Here is a 16,480-nt window from a genome sequence, read left to right as displayed (position 1 = left end):
AAATAATGAATGGATTAACAATGACATCAAAAAAGAAATCAAGAAATTTCTAGAAACTAATGATAATGAGCACACAACAGCCCAAAACCTGTGGGACACAGCAAAAGCAGTCCTGAGAGGGAAGTTCATAGCAATACAGGCATATCTGAAAAGGATAGAAGAATCTCAAATAAAAAACCTAACCATAAAGCTACAAGAACTAGGAAACAACAACAAACAAAGCCTAGGGCAAGAAGAAGGAATGAAATCATCAAGATCAGAGCAGAACTAAATGACACAGAGACTAAACAAACAATCCAAAAGATCAACAAAACTAGGACCTGGTTCTTCGAAAAAATAAACAAAATCGACAAGCCTCTAGCCAGTCTAATCAAGAGAAAAAGAGAGAAGACCCAAATAAACAAAATCAGAAATGAAAGAGGAGAAATCACGACTGATACCACAGAAATACAAATGATAGTTAGAAATTACTACAGACAACTGTATGGCAAGAAATTTGACAATCTAGAACAAATGGACAAATTTCTAGAAACATACAACATCCCAAAACTGAATCAAGAAGAAGTGGAAAGTCTCAACAGACCAATAACAAAGAAGGAAATTGAAACAGTAATCAAAAATCTCCCTGCACACAAAAGCCCTGGACCGGATGGCTTCACAGGCGAATTCTACAGAACATTCAGGGAAGAACTAACTCCTACCCTCCTCAAACTGTTCCGAGAAATCCAAGAAGAGGGGAAAATCCCAAACTCTTTCTATGAAACCAGTATTATCCTAATCCCCAAACCAGGTCAAGACACAACAAAGAAAGAAAACTACAGGCCAATATCACTGATGAACATCGATGCTAAAATCCTCAATAAAATATTGGCAAACAGGATCCAGCAATACATCAAAAAGATCATAGATCATGATCAAGTGGGCTTCATTCCAGGGATGCAAGGATGGTTTAATATTTGCAAATCAATAAATATAAGACATCACCTAAACAGAATGAAAGACAAAAATCACATGATCATATCAATAGATGCAGAAAAAGCATTTGATAAAGTACAACACCCATTTATGATGAAAACACTCAGCAAAATGGGAATAGAGGGAGCATACCTTAACATAATTAAGGTTGTATATGAGAAGCCTGAGGCCAACATCATACTCAATGGACAAAAACTAAAAGCATTCCCCCTGAATTCAGGAACTAGACAAGGTTGTCCACTCTCTCCACTCCTATTCAACATAGTGTTGGAAGTCCTAGCCACAGCAATCAGCAATCAGACAAGACAAAGAAATAAAAGGCATCCAAATTGGGAAAGAGGAAGTAAAACTTTCATTATATGCAGATGACATGATAGTATACCTAGAAAATCCTATAAACTCCACTAAAAGACTACTCGATATAATAAGTGAATTTGGCAAAACCGCAGGGTACAAAATAAATATACAGAAATCTAAGGCATTTCTGTACACCAACAATAAAATATCAGAGACAGAAACAAAAAAGAAAATACCATTTACTATAGCAACAAGAAAAATAAAGTACCTAGGAGTAAACTTAACCAAAGAGATCAAAGACCTGTACTCTGAAAATTACATAACACTGAAGAAAGAAATCAAAGAAGATACAAATAAATGGAAGCAAATACCATGTTCATGAATGGGAAGAATCAACATCATCAAAATGGTCATACTACCCAAAGTAATTTACAGATTCAATGCAATCCCTATTAAAATACCAATGACATATTTCACAGACCTAGAACAAATACTCCATAAATTCATATGGGACCAAAAAAGACCCCGAATAGCAAAAGCAATCTTGAGACGGAAGAACACAGCAGGAGGAATCACAACACCAGATATCAAACAATACTACAAAGCCACTGTAATCAAAACAATCTGGTACTGGCATAAGAACAGACATATAGATCAGTGGAACAGAATAGAGAGTCCAGAAATAAACCCAGGCCTCTATGGTCAACTAATATTTGATAAAGGAGGTAGGAACATAAAATGGAGTGAGAAGAGCCTCTTTAACAAATGGTGCTGGGAGAACTGGACAGGGACGTGCAAAAATGAAACTAGACCACCAACTTACACCACACACGAGAATAAACTCAGGATGGATCAAATACTTAAATGTAAGCTGTGACACCATAAAAGTCCTAGAGGAAAACATAGGCAAGAAAATATCAGATATCTCACGTAACAATTTCTTCACGGATACATCTCCTAAGGCAAGAGAAATAAAGGAAAAAATAAATAAATGGGATTACATCAAACTAAAGAGTTTCTGCTCAGCAAAAGAAAACATCAGCAAGATGAAAAGGAAACCAACCATATGGGAAAACATATTTGCCAATGACATCACAGACAGGGGACTGATCTCCAAAATATATAAAGAGCTTATACTACTCAACATCAAGAAAACAAACAACCCAATTAAAAAATGGGCAAAGGACCTGAACAAACACTTCTCTGAAGAGGACATAGAGAAGGTCCATAGACACATGAAAAAATGCTCAACATCATTAGCCATCAGGGAGATGCAAATAAAAACCACAATGAGATACCACTTTACACCAGTCAGAATGGCCATCATCAACAAATCAACAAACAACAAGTGCTGGCGAAGATGTGGAGAAACGGAAACCCTACTACACTGTTGGTGGGAATGCAGACTGGTGCAGCCACTATGGAAAACAGTATGGAATTACCTCAAAAGATTAAAAATGGAACTGCCTTTTGAACCAGCGACTCCACTACTAGGATTATACCCGAAGAATCTTAAAACACCAATTCAAAAGAACTTATGCACCCCTATGTTCATTGCAGCACTGTTTACAATAGCTAAGTGCTGGAAACAACCTAAGTGCCCATCTGTAGATGAGTGGATCAAAAAACTGTGGTACATTTACATAATGGAATACTATGTAGCAGAAAGAAAGAAGGAACTCCTGCCATTTGCAACAACATGGATGGAACTAGAAAGAATTTTGCTTAGTGAAATAAGCCAGGCAAGGAAAGAAAAATAACATATGATATCACCTAATACAGGGAACTAAAGAACAACACAAACAAAAGAACTAAATAGAACAAAGAGCAGAATAGCAGTCAAAAGGGGGGAGGGGGGAGGGGGGAGGGAGAGAAGGGGGATAAGTAAGGGAAGGGTTAATCAAATAACCCGTATAAATGACTCATGGACATGGACAACGGGGAGGGATATGATTGTGGGAGAGGGGGTGGGTTGGGTGGGGGAGCGAAATTGGGAGAAAAGGGGACAGCTGTAATTGAAAAACCAAAAAAAAAAAAAAAAAAAATCCCATGATATAGTGAAAAATCCATGATAAATAATTAAATATAATATTTTTTAAAATCCCGCAATATAGCGAGGCCATGATAAGTGATATAGAGAGGGACTACTGTATATCTTTTTATTGTATATATAAATATAATATAAATATATATCATAATTATATCATTTAATATATAAAAATGCTTCACTAAATGAAACAATATTCAATAATTATATAATGTTTATAGAAAATACATAATTACAGATAAATTCTTAACTTATCAGTGATAAAGCAAGATACTAAATACAATATGCTCAAAATATATATTTCATCTAATAGATATGTTACATAAACATAGAGTAAAGACTATAAAGGAATTTATCTAGCTGTTATAGCTATTAATTGTGGTGTTTGGGGAGAGAGTCCTAACAGATAAGTGACTTTTAAGTTTCTTTACTAATTTTTTATATGCATATATTATGCATATAAGTGACAACATTCATTTCAAATTTACACACAGCAAAATAATTCTCCTCCTCCTCTTCCCTTTCCCTCTCCTTTTCTCTAGCCTTCATATCCTCATCTTTCTTTTAATTTTTTTTCTTATTTTGTAATATTGTTCTATGAGTTTTAACATACACATAGATTCTGCCCTTTCTCACCTCTCTTTTTCTTGAAAAGAAAAAATATATAGTGTTTTTGTTTTCCCTCCAGACAGGCAATGTGCTCAGGGCTAAATGATAAGTCATCACTGTCTTAAATGATTTTCCAACTTCCACTGCAATAGGGTAGTTGTGTAACACAATTAGGATTGCCTGATGAAGGATAGGATGCCCAGTTAAATTTGAATCTGAGATAAAGAATGACTAATTTTTATGTCTCAAATATTACCTTGAAAACCTACAGGAAAACTTATCATAGTTTATCTAAAATTCAAACTTAACTGGGTGTCTTGTATTTTTATTTGCAAAATTGGATGCAACCTCACATCCAGTTCTGGCCAATGAAACCTAATGGAAAGACTGTTGCAAGGATTTTAGGGAAAGCTTTTGTCCTCTGCCCACGCTTGAATGTAGATGCAATGTAGGAGATATAATTGCATCTTGTGATGAGTGTTATCACCACATACATTTGGAATGAAAGCCACAAAGGGAGAGGGCAGATTGGAAAGCTACCTGAAGCTGGTCTCTGCCATCTGAGGTACTGAAAGCTAACTCCTGAATTTTTCCTTTACAGGAAAAAAAAAAAAAGTCCTATTTAATGAGAACACTATACATTTGATTTTCTTGTATTTTAAGCTGAATGTGGTCCTAATGGCTACATACTGCTTGGGGACCGTTCCGCTTTCTACACCAATAGTGCTTTCCTTATAATAATAATAATAATAATACCATATTCATTCTTTCAGCAATTACATTTTGAAAACTGACTTTACACTTGGCATTGATTTGCTATACCCCTCTTCCAGCTACCTCCCAATTATTTTCTAGGATGGGACAAAGTATAGAAAGTTGATGGAGTTGCTAACAAACTTTAAGTTCTTCCAAAAACATTATCCACATACCAAATGTAATATTTGGGTCATGGATCAGAGAATTAGGGCATTTGTAGTGCACCCTTCTACTTTTCTTCAGAAAATTAACAAAAGTTCTTTGACATGAAGTAATGAATATGTGATATTTAGCAATTTTCTCAATCCAATATGTTTGGTCTTGCAAGTAGTGAAAAATCTTCCTATATTCTGGAAATAGGGCATCAGTTATAGTATTTGGTAGTGTGACTTTCTGTCACTCATCATTTTAAGTGTCATCTTATAATTTTAATGGAAATTTAAGATAAGCTGTCTCAGGAGATACTAGGAACTGCTATTTAAAACCTGGCATTCCTATTCTTAGAAAATTTTACACAGTTGTCTTCTAGTCATGACTTGGTTGCTGATAAATTTTGCTTCCATGTTTTAGTGAAAAGTAATTTTTTCTAGAAATTGGTACATTTTCCCTGTGCTAAGGCCTTTGCATCCTGTTGTGTATTGAAGGGAGAAGTATATGAAATCATGAAACAAGCACAGCCAGTTAACATCAACCCAACCAGATAATTTGACAAAAATAATTCTAAGAACTCATTTGCTTAATATTATTAAATACCATATATAAAATACATTATATATTTATCTTAGAAATATAATGGATGTCAACTATTCTAAAAAAAGTCTTTAGTAACAGAAATAATAATTGCTATTTACATGTATATGTTGATTACTTAAAGAATGTTTCTGAAGAAATCTAATAATGTGTAGTATATTTGGTGATTGAAAAGCCATATTTCAATTTTTAATGTCTTCTCATTACAATGTATATTTTTATATTTTATTTTATTTTTAATTTGACCTATTGGGGTGACCTTGGTTAGTCATATCATATAGATGTAAAGTATGCATTTCTATGATACATGATCTTCATATTGCATCATGTGCCCACCACCCAAAGTCAAACCACCTTCCATCATTATATATTTGAACCCTTTTACCTTTACTATCCCCCATCACCTTCTTGGTAATCACCATATTGTTGTCTGAGTATATGAGTTTTTGTTTTTCTTATTAATTTGTTGCATCCAGTTTTATATCTTACTTATGAGTAAAATCATATGGTTTCTTAACTTATTCTGTCTGACTTTTTTGCTTAGTATGTTATTCTCAAGATCCATCCATGTTGTTGCAAATGGTAGTGTTTCATCTTTTCTTATGGCTGAGTAGTATTCCATTGTATATATGTACCACATCTTTATCCAATCATCTATCAAAGGACACTCAATTTTTCCATGTCTGGGCCATGGTGAATAATGCTGCAATGAACATAGAGATGCATATATCTTTGCAAATAAGTGTTTTCAAATTTTAGGGGTTGATACCCAGAAGAGGAGTTGATGGGTTATATCATAACTCTCTTCTTAATTTTTTGAAGAACCTCCATACTGTTTTCTGTAGTGACTGTACTAGTTTATATTCCCCCCAGCAGTGAATGAGAGTTCCTTTTTCTTCATAACCTCTCCAATACTTGTTATTACTTGCCTTGTTGATAACAGCCATTTTAACAGGTGTGAAGTGGTACTCACTGTAGTTTTGATTTGCATTTCCATAACAAATTTCTTCATATAGCCATTGTCCATACACTTTTGAACTAAGGTTACTCAAACTTCACTCTGTAACCATAGTATACATGGCTTAGAAGCAAAAACTATGTGTGGATGAATAATGGGCCCCAAGATGTCTATGTCCTAATTTATGAAACCTGTGAATGCTACTCTATATAGTAATAGAGCTTGAGCAATATGGCTATGATGATCTTAAGTGGGAAAAGTATCTGGGATTATCCAGGTAGAAGTAAGTTAACTATAGGAATCCTTACATGAGGGAGGCAGAGATCTCGGAGGGACAGAGGGTAAAGTGAAGATGGAAGTAGAGATCTGAGATGCTACCCTCTAGCTCTGAGGATGGGAGAAGAGGCTGTGGACCAAGTATGGCAAGGAATGAAGCTTTAGTAGCTAGAAAAGGAAAATAATCTTATTCCCCCTTAGAATCTCCCAAGGGTGGGATCATGGCCATGCTGACACCATAGCTTTTGCCTCATGAAACCCATGTCAGACTTCTTACTTCTGTAACAGCTAGATAATAAATTTGTGTCATTTTAAGTCACTAAGTTTGTGGTAATTAGTTATGGCAGCAGTAGGAAACTAATACATCAATGAAAAGTTATTTCTATTGTATTAGAATGTATCAAGCAAAAAAAAAAAAGGGTGCTGTAAGGCAGAAGGTCTGTGTAATATAATAAATAATTAGGGTAGATACAGAAAAGACACAAGAATGAAAAGTAGGTCTAGATGTTCACTTAATATATCCTATAGTGTTCAGGAGAATGAAAAAGCAAATAACAGTAAGTAAAATATAATATTATAAGTAAAACTAATATTATGCTAGTAACATAAAAGCTTTAACTTTTCCCCTAAAAAACATTCACCACCAATTTTCAACTGTACCTTTCCATTTCTCATAGTCCTTAGGTATTTAGGACAATATAAGTATTTGGGAAATGTTAGCCTCTTTCACCCTCATTCTAGATTCTGAAGATATATTCCTATTATAAATAAAATATTTGTAGTCTCAAAATAAATATATTTAAAACAATGTAACTAATGCATCTTGGCTATGTTGAACACAATTCAATTGATATCTTGCATATATGCAGCTATTTCAAAGAGAAATGCTACAACTGAAATAAGTGTCAATAGCTCTGGCCAATGTGGCTCAGTTGCTTGGAGCATCATCCTGCAATGGAAAGGTTGCAGGTTTGATTCCCAATCACAACACATACCTAGATTGCAGGTTTAATCCCTGGTACAAGCACATGCCATCTCAGGTCCAGGCACGGAAGGCAACCAATCGATGTTTCTCTCTCACATCGATGTTTCTCTCTCTCCATTATTCTCTCCCCTCCTTTCTCTCTAAAAACAATTTTTAAAAATGTCATAAGGTGAGGATTTTTTAAAAAGTATACTATGCCAACATCAGTGAAATAAAAGTGCCTTAAATCCGAACACATTTAGCATTGACCAACCAGTGAGCCTTTGGTAGTTTCATTGGATGCAGTATTTCATAATGAAGTTTTAGAATATTTCATGATGTTAAATTTTAAAAATGTTTTTCTAAATGATATTTTAGTTGTGTCTTTATTGATAGACCCATCCTGCATTTTATAAACATATGAAAAATGATGCCATTCTTTATATTGTTATTATCATTTTACTTTACTTCTGTTAAAACTCCAAAATTTGTCTGAGTTTATTTTGGGCCATAAAATTGAAAATCCTTGTTTTATTAAAGAAAATTGAAATATTAGATACTTTCCAGTTGTTTCTATTTCTACAGCTCATATTTCAGAAGAAAGCAAGAGTCTTTTTGTTATAATAATCTCATAAAACTAATTCAAATGACAGGTTATGAAAATAAAGTGATATTAAAAATGTGCTTGGATGAGAGGTTTTAAATTTTTAGAGATGTTTATGACAGAGAATGTGTTGATAGAATAGCCCATACACTCAAGATATAAATTGATAAAGAAAATAAACTATTCTGAATCCTTAGTGCTTTCTCTTAGATTCTATTTCACCTGTGTATTTAACTCTCAGTAACTTTCTTTTTTTTTGGCTTTGAAAAGATCAAGGTGTTGCAAAACACAATGCATAAGACAAAAGTAATTAGTCTAAATCATTTCTAGCAACTTGCAGTTGGAGAAATGAAACTCTTACCCATGAATCTTACCTCCTGCTCTGTAAGTTTCTTAATTCTACCAGTTTCATTAAGCACAAACTACTCTATAAAAATGAACAAATTATTCATTTGTCTAATTTATAGAAAAAAATAAATATCAACAAACGTGTAGCCTTAATTTTTCAATTCCCCAACAGTTTCCATCAGTTATAATTTTTGTTCAGTACTACTCTTTGCTCACTGACTAGTAACTGACCTCTCACACCTTGGACATAGAATCAGACCACTGCTACTAATTTCAGTCCCTGCCCATCCCCAGGCATGGTGCTTACATGACACTGGAGGTTTGAAATAAATCAGTCTATTCCAGGGATTTACACATTATATCTGGTGGGGCAGATTTCTATTTGTTTGTTATTACAAAATTGTAGTTGCCTCTATTTTTATCCAAGCTTTATTAAAATGTAATTGACATGCAACATTGTGTATGTTTAAGGTATACAATGTAATGATTTGATATATACATATATATAAAACTCAAAATGATTACCAAAATAGTTACTTTCACATATATTATCTCATCACCTCACAATTATTTTGTAATGAGAAATTTTAGGATCTTCTTTCTTAGCAACTTTCAAATACACAATTCACTATTTTTAACTGTAGGTATGGTGCTGTACATTGCATTCCCAGATTTGTTTACTTTGCAGGTGAAGTCCACACCTTTAAACCACCTTCACCCATTTCCCCATCACTTTGTCCCTCCCCCCAACCCTTGCAAAGATTTTTCCCCCCACATGTACACAAGATCATACAGTATTTTTCTTTCTCTGTTTGACTTTTTACTTAGCATAATGCCCTCAAGGCCTATTGCAAATGGCAGGATCTCCTCTCTTTAACAGCTAAATAATCCATTATATATGAATAAATACCACATTTTTAACCCATTCATCCATTAATGAACACTTAAATTATTTCCATGTCTAGGTTATTGTAAATAATGACGCCAAAACCATGGATGTGGTGTAAATATCTCTTTGAAATGGGGGTTTCATTTTCTTCATATATACGCCCTTAAGTGGAATTGCTGGATTTTACAATTCTAATTTTATTTTTTTGAAAGGAAACTCCATACTGTTTTCCATAATGACTGTACAATTACATTCCCACCAACAGTGCATGTGTTCCTTTTTTCCCACATTCCCGCCAGCACTTATCTCTTGTCTTTGTGATCACAACAGTTCTGACAGTTGAGAGACGCTATCTCATTGTGGTTTTGATTTGCATTTCCCTGATGATTAGTGATGTTAAGTATTTTTTTCATGCAACTGTTGGCCATTTAAATATCTTTTTTGGTAAATTTCTATTCAGATTATTTGTTTATTTTAAATCATTTTTATTATTACATTTTGCTCTTGAGTTTTATAAGTTTGTTATATATTTTAGATATTAACTCATCATAGGTTCTCATTTGTTTCTTTTGTTGTGCAGAAGCTTTTAAGTTTAGTGTAGTTACACTAGTTGATTTTTGCTTTAGTGTCATACCCATACAATTATTGCCAAGACTATGTTTGCTTCTTGGTTTTTAGGTCGCACATTTAAATTTTAACCCATTTTGGGAAATAACTATATATTCCTTCTATTGCAGTACAGATAACACAGGAATGAGGACGAATGTCTGAAAAGCACGCCTGCTGGTGCAGACTTCAGGGAAAGGTATGTGGGCGCTGGCAGCGGGAAGGTAGGGAGCTGCCCTGAGGGGCAAGGTCAATGATCCTTGACTTGGAAAAGCAAATTTGCTTCAACACTGAGAACTGCTGCAGAAAATTCCTCACATTTATTTCATACTAGGATATCACAAAGGAAGTTGAGGTAACTAAAGAAACTCACCATCTTCGCAACTGCATTGCAGAGTAAAAGAAACCTGTGGATAGGGAGCAGTTTTCAGCTAAAGAAAAATGTGTGTCATGGGGAAAAGATGTATTATGTACATTTAGTAAATTAGTAAGAGGTATATATGTGTTTAAGTGTATGAAGATAACCTCTAGAAAAGCCATAGATTATATAATTAACAGCATACTGTGGAGCAAAAGCGATTACAAAGATGGGAGAAAGTAGATCTATTGAAATTTCAACATCACTTGCAGTGGGGAAATCAATAGGCACTGGTAAGGAAATAGATTCATTCCACTAAATAAATTACAGTTATAAAGGACCACAATAGCTTTAAAAATATATAAACTTTAAAAATGATCAGAAGTAAACATACACAGTAATGGAAACACAGATCTATTGAGAAAGAAAATAAAATATAAATACTCAAAAAATAACATAAATTAAGCTGGAAAAACTAGACCAAGCATTAATTATATATCCATAAATATAAATGAGATTTACTTACCTATTAAAAGAAAAAAATATGCCTACATTAAATAAGCAAGCAAAACTCAAATACTTGCTACATACAGGGGACATAAAATCAAATAACTCAAAAAGTTTGAAAGTAAAAGACTAAAAACTTTATAGTACATTAATACTAGACAATACATGATCCTAATAAAAATGAATCAAAGAAAAAGACTATAAAATAAAGATTTAATCCATGCTAAAAATGTTATATTCATGATCTATATACAAAACAATTACATTAAAAACCAGAAGGGAAAAAATTTTAGTATGGACTCTGTTAGACTATAATAGATAAACTTATTTTTAAAAATACATAAGACTTAAATAACCTTATGGCTTCTGTTGATCTAAATGATATAATTCAGCAGAGCATAGAATTTACATTTTTCAAGTACCCATAAAAGTCATATTATTGACAAAAGATGCTCACTAAATTTAAAACAGTAAAATTACTAGAAACATTACACTTTGTTTACAATGTAAGAGAACAGGAAATTAGTCAGAAAATCAGTAAGACAAGCAAAACTGGATAATTCATATGCTGGCATTACTTCTCACCTTCTATCTCTACTTCAAAACATGTTTTTATTTAATATTCAATACTTCTCAGGATAATTTCTCATTTGAAAAAGCAAGGCATAGTGTAGTTTAGTGTTTCATTTTACATGTTTATGATATACTAAAATGTGTTTTAAAAGGATATATAATATTCTTATGTATGTGTAGCCATTTCTGAAATTATGTATCAGATTTGAAATTTCTGGACAATGAACTTGTGGGAATGGAGAAATGGTAGGATGAGATCTACCCTTCTCTTGAAAGTTTTTTAACATTTTTCTATAAAACTTATTAAATATTTAACAAATTTTAAAAAGGTTTACAAAGCTTTTTTATGGTATATAGATAGTCTCTATAAGCATAAATTTGTATAGAAAACATATGGCAAAGTGTTGGCTGCTATAGTCCTCATTTCAGATATTTATTTTAGACATTACTACACTGAAATGGTTTCCCATAGCCTCTGGGAAATTTTTTAAACACTTTAATGTAGCATTCATAGCACTTCACAATGCTAACCCATTTTGTATTTAATGTTAGTGCTGCCTTATTTGCCTTATGTAACCTTTATTTAGGCAAAGATTTGAGGCTTCAAATTCTGATAGTTCATCAATAACTCCATGCCATATTTTATGCTATTTCTTCTGCATAGAATACTCATACATGTTCTTTCTTTTACCATCAAAACCCTCATTTTAAAACCTTCATTAAAATGCTGCTTTAGTAATACAAGTAAAATTAATCACTACCTCCTCTGATTTCTTTTATAATAGAATTAAATCCATATATCTTATATGGTACTGTGTAGTGTGTGTGTGTGTGTGTGTGTAGGACAGAGAGAAAGAGAAAGAGAATAAAATTTCATTGAGCCTTTGTCTCCAATAAAAGAGGCTAGACATACTCAATTTTTAACTTTATTAATTTATGAACAATTTTGTTCAAATAGATTGAGGAGATAGATGACAACCAGACCTTCTGAGAGTCACTGAGTTTGTGACTATGATGACTGGATGGGACGTTTTACTATGATAAGTAGGTGTGAAAACCTAGAGATTGTTTTTAACCAGATCCTATATTTGCCAATACAGTATAGAGAAATTCCATCCAGAAGTGCAACAAAATGTTGTTTAAGTAAGTTACAATTAATTTTGAATACTTGAATAAGAATTAGCCTAAGAACTGAATGATAATGAGTTACCTTATTAATTTCTTCAATCTGACACCAATATTATAAGCATTAAAAATGACAAATTGAGAGCTGCTTCAGACTAAATTTAGAAGAATAAAAACTTTATCCTGAATTTAAGAGAAAACTTATTTTTCATCATTTATTTTAATGACAAAGGTTATTTAATTTGGTTTCTACAGTCTTCTAATAAAAATACAAACAAAAAGCTAACTATATATATATTGTTATATATATTGCTTCTTTTTGTCAATAGTAACTTTTTTGTTTGAACTTTCTAAGGGATTTCAGATATAGTTACATTAAAATAAATGGAGCTATATTTCTAAAAGAAATACGTTTTTTTTAATGGAAACTTTAACATATTTAGGTTATTCTAGAATTATGAATTAATCCTTTCTGGGTAAAATCTATCATTATTGTGCCCTTGGGCTAGATATCCAACTCCTGCAACTCAATATACTCTTCATTAAAATGGTAGTTCTCACCTCACGTGGTTCTTGTTAATGATTCCAAAATAGATGGTACAATAATAATTACTATCATGAGTTTCTATTTTATTTTACTACTTTGTGGGTGTAAAAAAAATTTAAAGCCATAAGAACAGACATATAGATAAATGGAACAGAATAGAGAGCCCAGAAATAAACCCAGGTCTACATGGTCAACTAATATTTGACAAAGGGGGAAGGAACATAAAATGGAGTAAAAAGAGCCTCTTCAATGAATGATGTTGGGACAACTGGACATGGACATGCAAAAAAATGAAACTAGACCACCAATTTACACCATACACCAGAATAAACTCAAAATGGATCAAAGACTTAAATGTAAGCCATGACACCATAAAAGTCCTAGAGGAAAAAATAGGCAGGAAAACTTCAGATATCCCATGTAGCAACATTTTCACTGATATATCTCCTAAGGCAAGGGAAATAAAGGAAAGATTAAACAAATGGGACTACATCAAACTAAAGAGTTTCTTCTCAGCTAAAGAAAACATCAGCAAGATGAAAAAAAAAAACCCAACTATATGGGAAAATATATTTGCTAATGATATCTCAGACAAGGGATTGATCTCCAAAATATATAAAGAACTCATATGACTCAACAAAAAGAAGACAGACAACCCAATTAAAAAATGGGCAAAGGAGCTGAACAAACACTTCTCTAAAAAAGACATACAGAGGGTCCATAGACATATGAAAGAATGCTCAACATCACTAGCCACCAGAGAGATGCAAATAAAAACCACAATGAGATACCACCTCACACCAGTCAGAAAGACCATCTTCAACAAATCAACAAACAAATTGTGCTGGAGAGGATGCGGAGAAATGGGAACCCTGGTGCATTGCTGGTGGGAATGCAGACTGGTGCAGCCACTATGGAAAACAGTTTGGAATTTCCTCAAAAAACTAAAAATGGAATTGCCTTTTGAACCAGCAATTCTATTGCTAGGATTATAATCCAAAAATCCAGAAACACCAATTCAAAAGAACCTATGCACCCCTATGTTCATAGCAGCACTATTTACAATAGCCAAGTGCTGGAAACAACCTAAGTGCCCATCTGTAGATGAGTGGATCAAAAAACTGTGGTACATTTACACAATGGAGTACTATGTAGCAGAAAGAAAGAAAGAGCTTCTACCACTTGCAACAACATGGATGGAATTAGAGAGAATTATGCTTAATGAAATAAGCCAGGCAACAAAAGAAAAATACCTTATGCTGTCACCTATTACAGGAGACTAATGAACAACACAAACAAATGAGCAAAATTGAACCAGAGGTATGTAGACAAGGAGTAGACTAACAGTAACAGCAGGGGAGGCAGGAGGGAGAGAAGGGGGTAAGAAGGGGAAAGGTCTAGACAAAGAACATGTATAAATGACCCACAGACATGGACAACTGAATGGGGACTGAATGTGGGAGAAGGTGGGGGCAGAGTGCAGGGAAGCAAGAGGGGGTAGAAAGAGGGACAACTGTAATGGAAAAACAAACAAAAAAATTTTTAGTTGGGGAAAAATGAAAATAGGAAGACTGGAAATGCCAGGTCAGTGAATATTAGAAGGACAAGGATTTTCCTTCACACTGTATATATTTCCCCCTATATGATCCCTCCAGAGTTTGGCATTCTAAAGAAGTAAGTAATGACTTAAGTTTTTTTTGCATAAAACTAATAAGAACAGTTATTAATAGAGGTTTTTTTTTTTAACCAAGATGTTGACTGGAATGTCATGCCTAAAGGAGACATGCTTGGGTTCTGGTTGTTACCAAAAAGCCCTGAGGAACTGGGAATGACTTTCGAAGGTAATAAAAGCCCACAAGATAAAAGGCCTGGTATCTTGGTTGGGTGCGAGGTCCACAGCAATCTTTCCAGGGAAGGAATGAAGGTTGTTTTCCTGAAAGATGGCTAGAAGGGAACTTGAGGCACAATGAAGAACCAGAAGGACTTGAAAAAGACAAGTGTGTACAGACAAGGCTGAATGCCAGGTATGTGGCTCAGCTTCTGTGCCCTGAGAGGCAGACTGAAGGTCACCCTGAGTGTTCCTTGCGTAAGTTCCAGCAAAGCAGAACTAAAGATCATAAGTGATCATTTGCTGCTCTTGTTGTGTTTATGCAAATGAACAGGATAAATTTAAAATGGACTTAATGCAGTCCCTTTAATGACAAGGAGGGTAATCTTAGGGAGAAAAATCGTTAATCAAGGAAAATCACAATGATCAGTGGCAGACTATAAAGTAGTGCAGCTAACCATCTTTAAAGTTTCTTTTCATTTAAAATATGTCTTCATTTGAAAGTTAAACTATGTCTGTGATATCATCAAAGACGTTTAATTTACAGGCAAGAAGAATGTTAAATGCCTTGCAACAGGATGTCTTTCCAATAAGACAGTCTTACAGATTTAGAGACTTGTTTGTGGGTTATGTTACATAAATTAACATGTGTTTTCTGTTTTCAAAGGGCATAAGTCTATCATCTTATTACCTGAGTGATTGTATGTACGTATAGGCCTCACTTAATCCTGTCTGCATTGCTGCCTCCTGAGACTCAATGGTTTGGCTGAACTAAGTGGCTGGGTTGGTGAAATATGGGGTGGTCTGTGGGCTTCACTTTAAAACTAGTTTCTCATCCTTGGTTAGGTTTATTCCTAGGTATTTTATTCCTTTTTGTAGCATTTGTGAATGGGTTTGATCTAATTTCCCTTTCTGCTTGTTTGTTATTGAAATTTAATAATACAACTAATTTCTGGATATTAATTATGTATCCTTGCTGAATTCACTTGTCAGTTCTAATAGTTATGTGGTGGAATCATTGGGGTTCTCTTGTACAGTGTCATGTTATCTGCAAATAATGACAGTTTTACTTCTTCGTTTACAATTTGGATGCTTTTTAGTTCTTCTCCTTGTCTGATTGCTGTGGTATGACTTCTAGTACTACGTTGAATAAGAGATGTGAAAGCAGACACCTCTGTCTTGTTCTCAGTCTTAAGAGGAATGCTTATAGTTTTTTCCCATTGAGTATGATGATGGCAGGGGGTTTGTAATGCATGGCCTGAACAGATGCTTATTCAAAGAGGACATATAGCTATCCAAGAGACATATGAAAAGATCCTCAGCATTACTGATCATCAGAGAAATACAAATTTAAACCACAATGGGATACCATCTCACACCTGTCAGAATGGCCATCATCAATAAATCAACAAACAATAAGTGCCGGTGAGGTTGTGGAAGAAGAGGAGCCCTTTTGCACTGTT

This window comes from Furipterus horrens, unplaced genomic scaffold (genome assembly GCF_987537825.1).
Source record: "Furipterus horrens unplaced genomic scaffold, mFurHor1.1.pri manual_scaffold_6, whole genome shotgun sequence".
NCBI lineage: Eukaryota > Metazoa > Chordata > Mammalia > Chiroptera > Furipteridae > Furipterus > Furipterus horrens.
The sequence above is the reverse complement of the archived record's forward strand: the minus strand, read 5'-3'. Positions refer to the sequence as shown.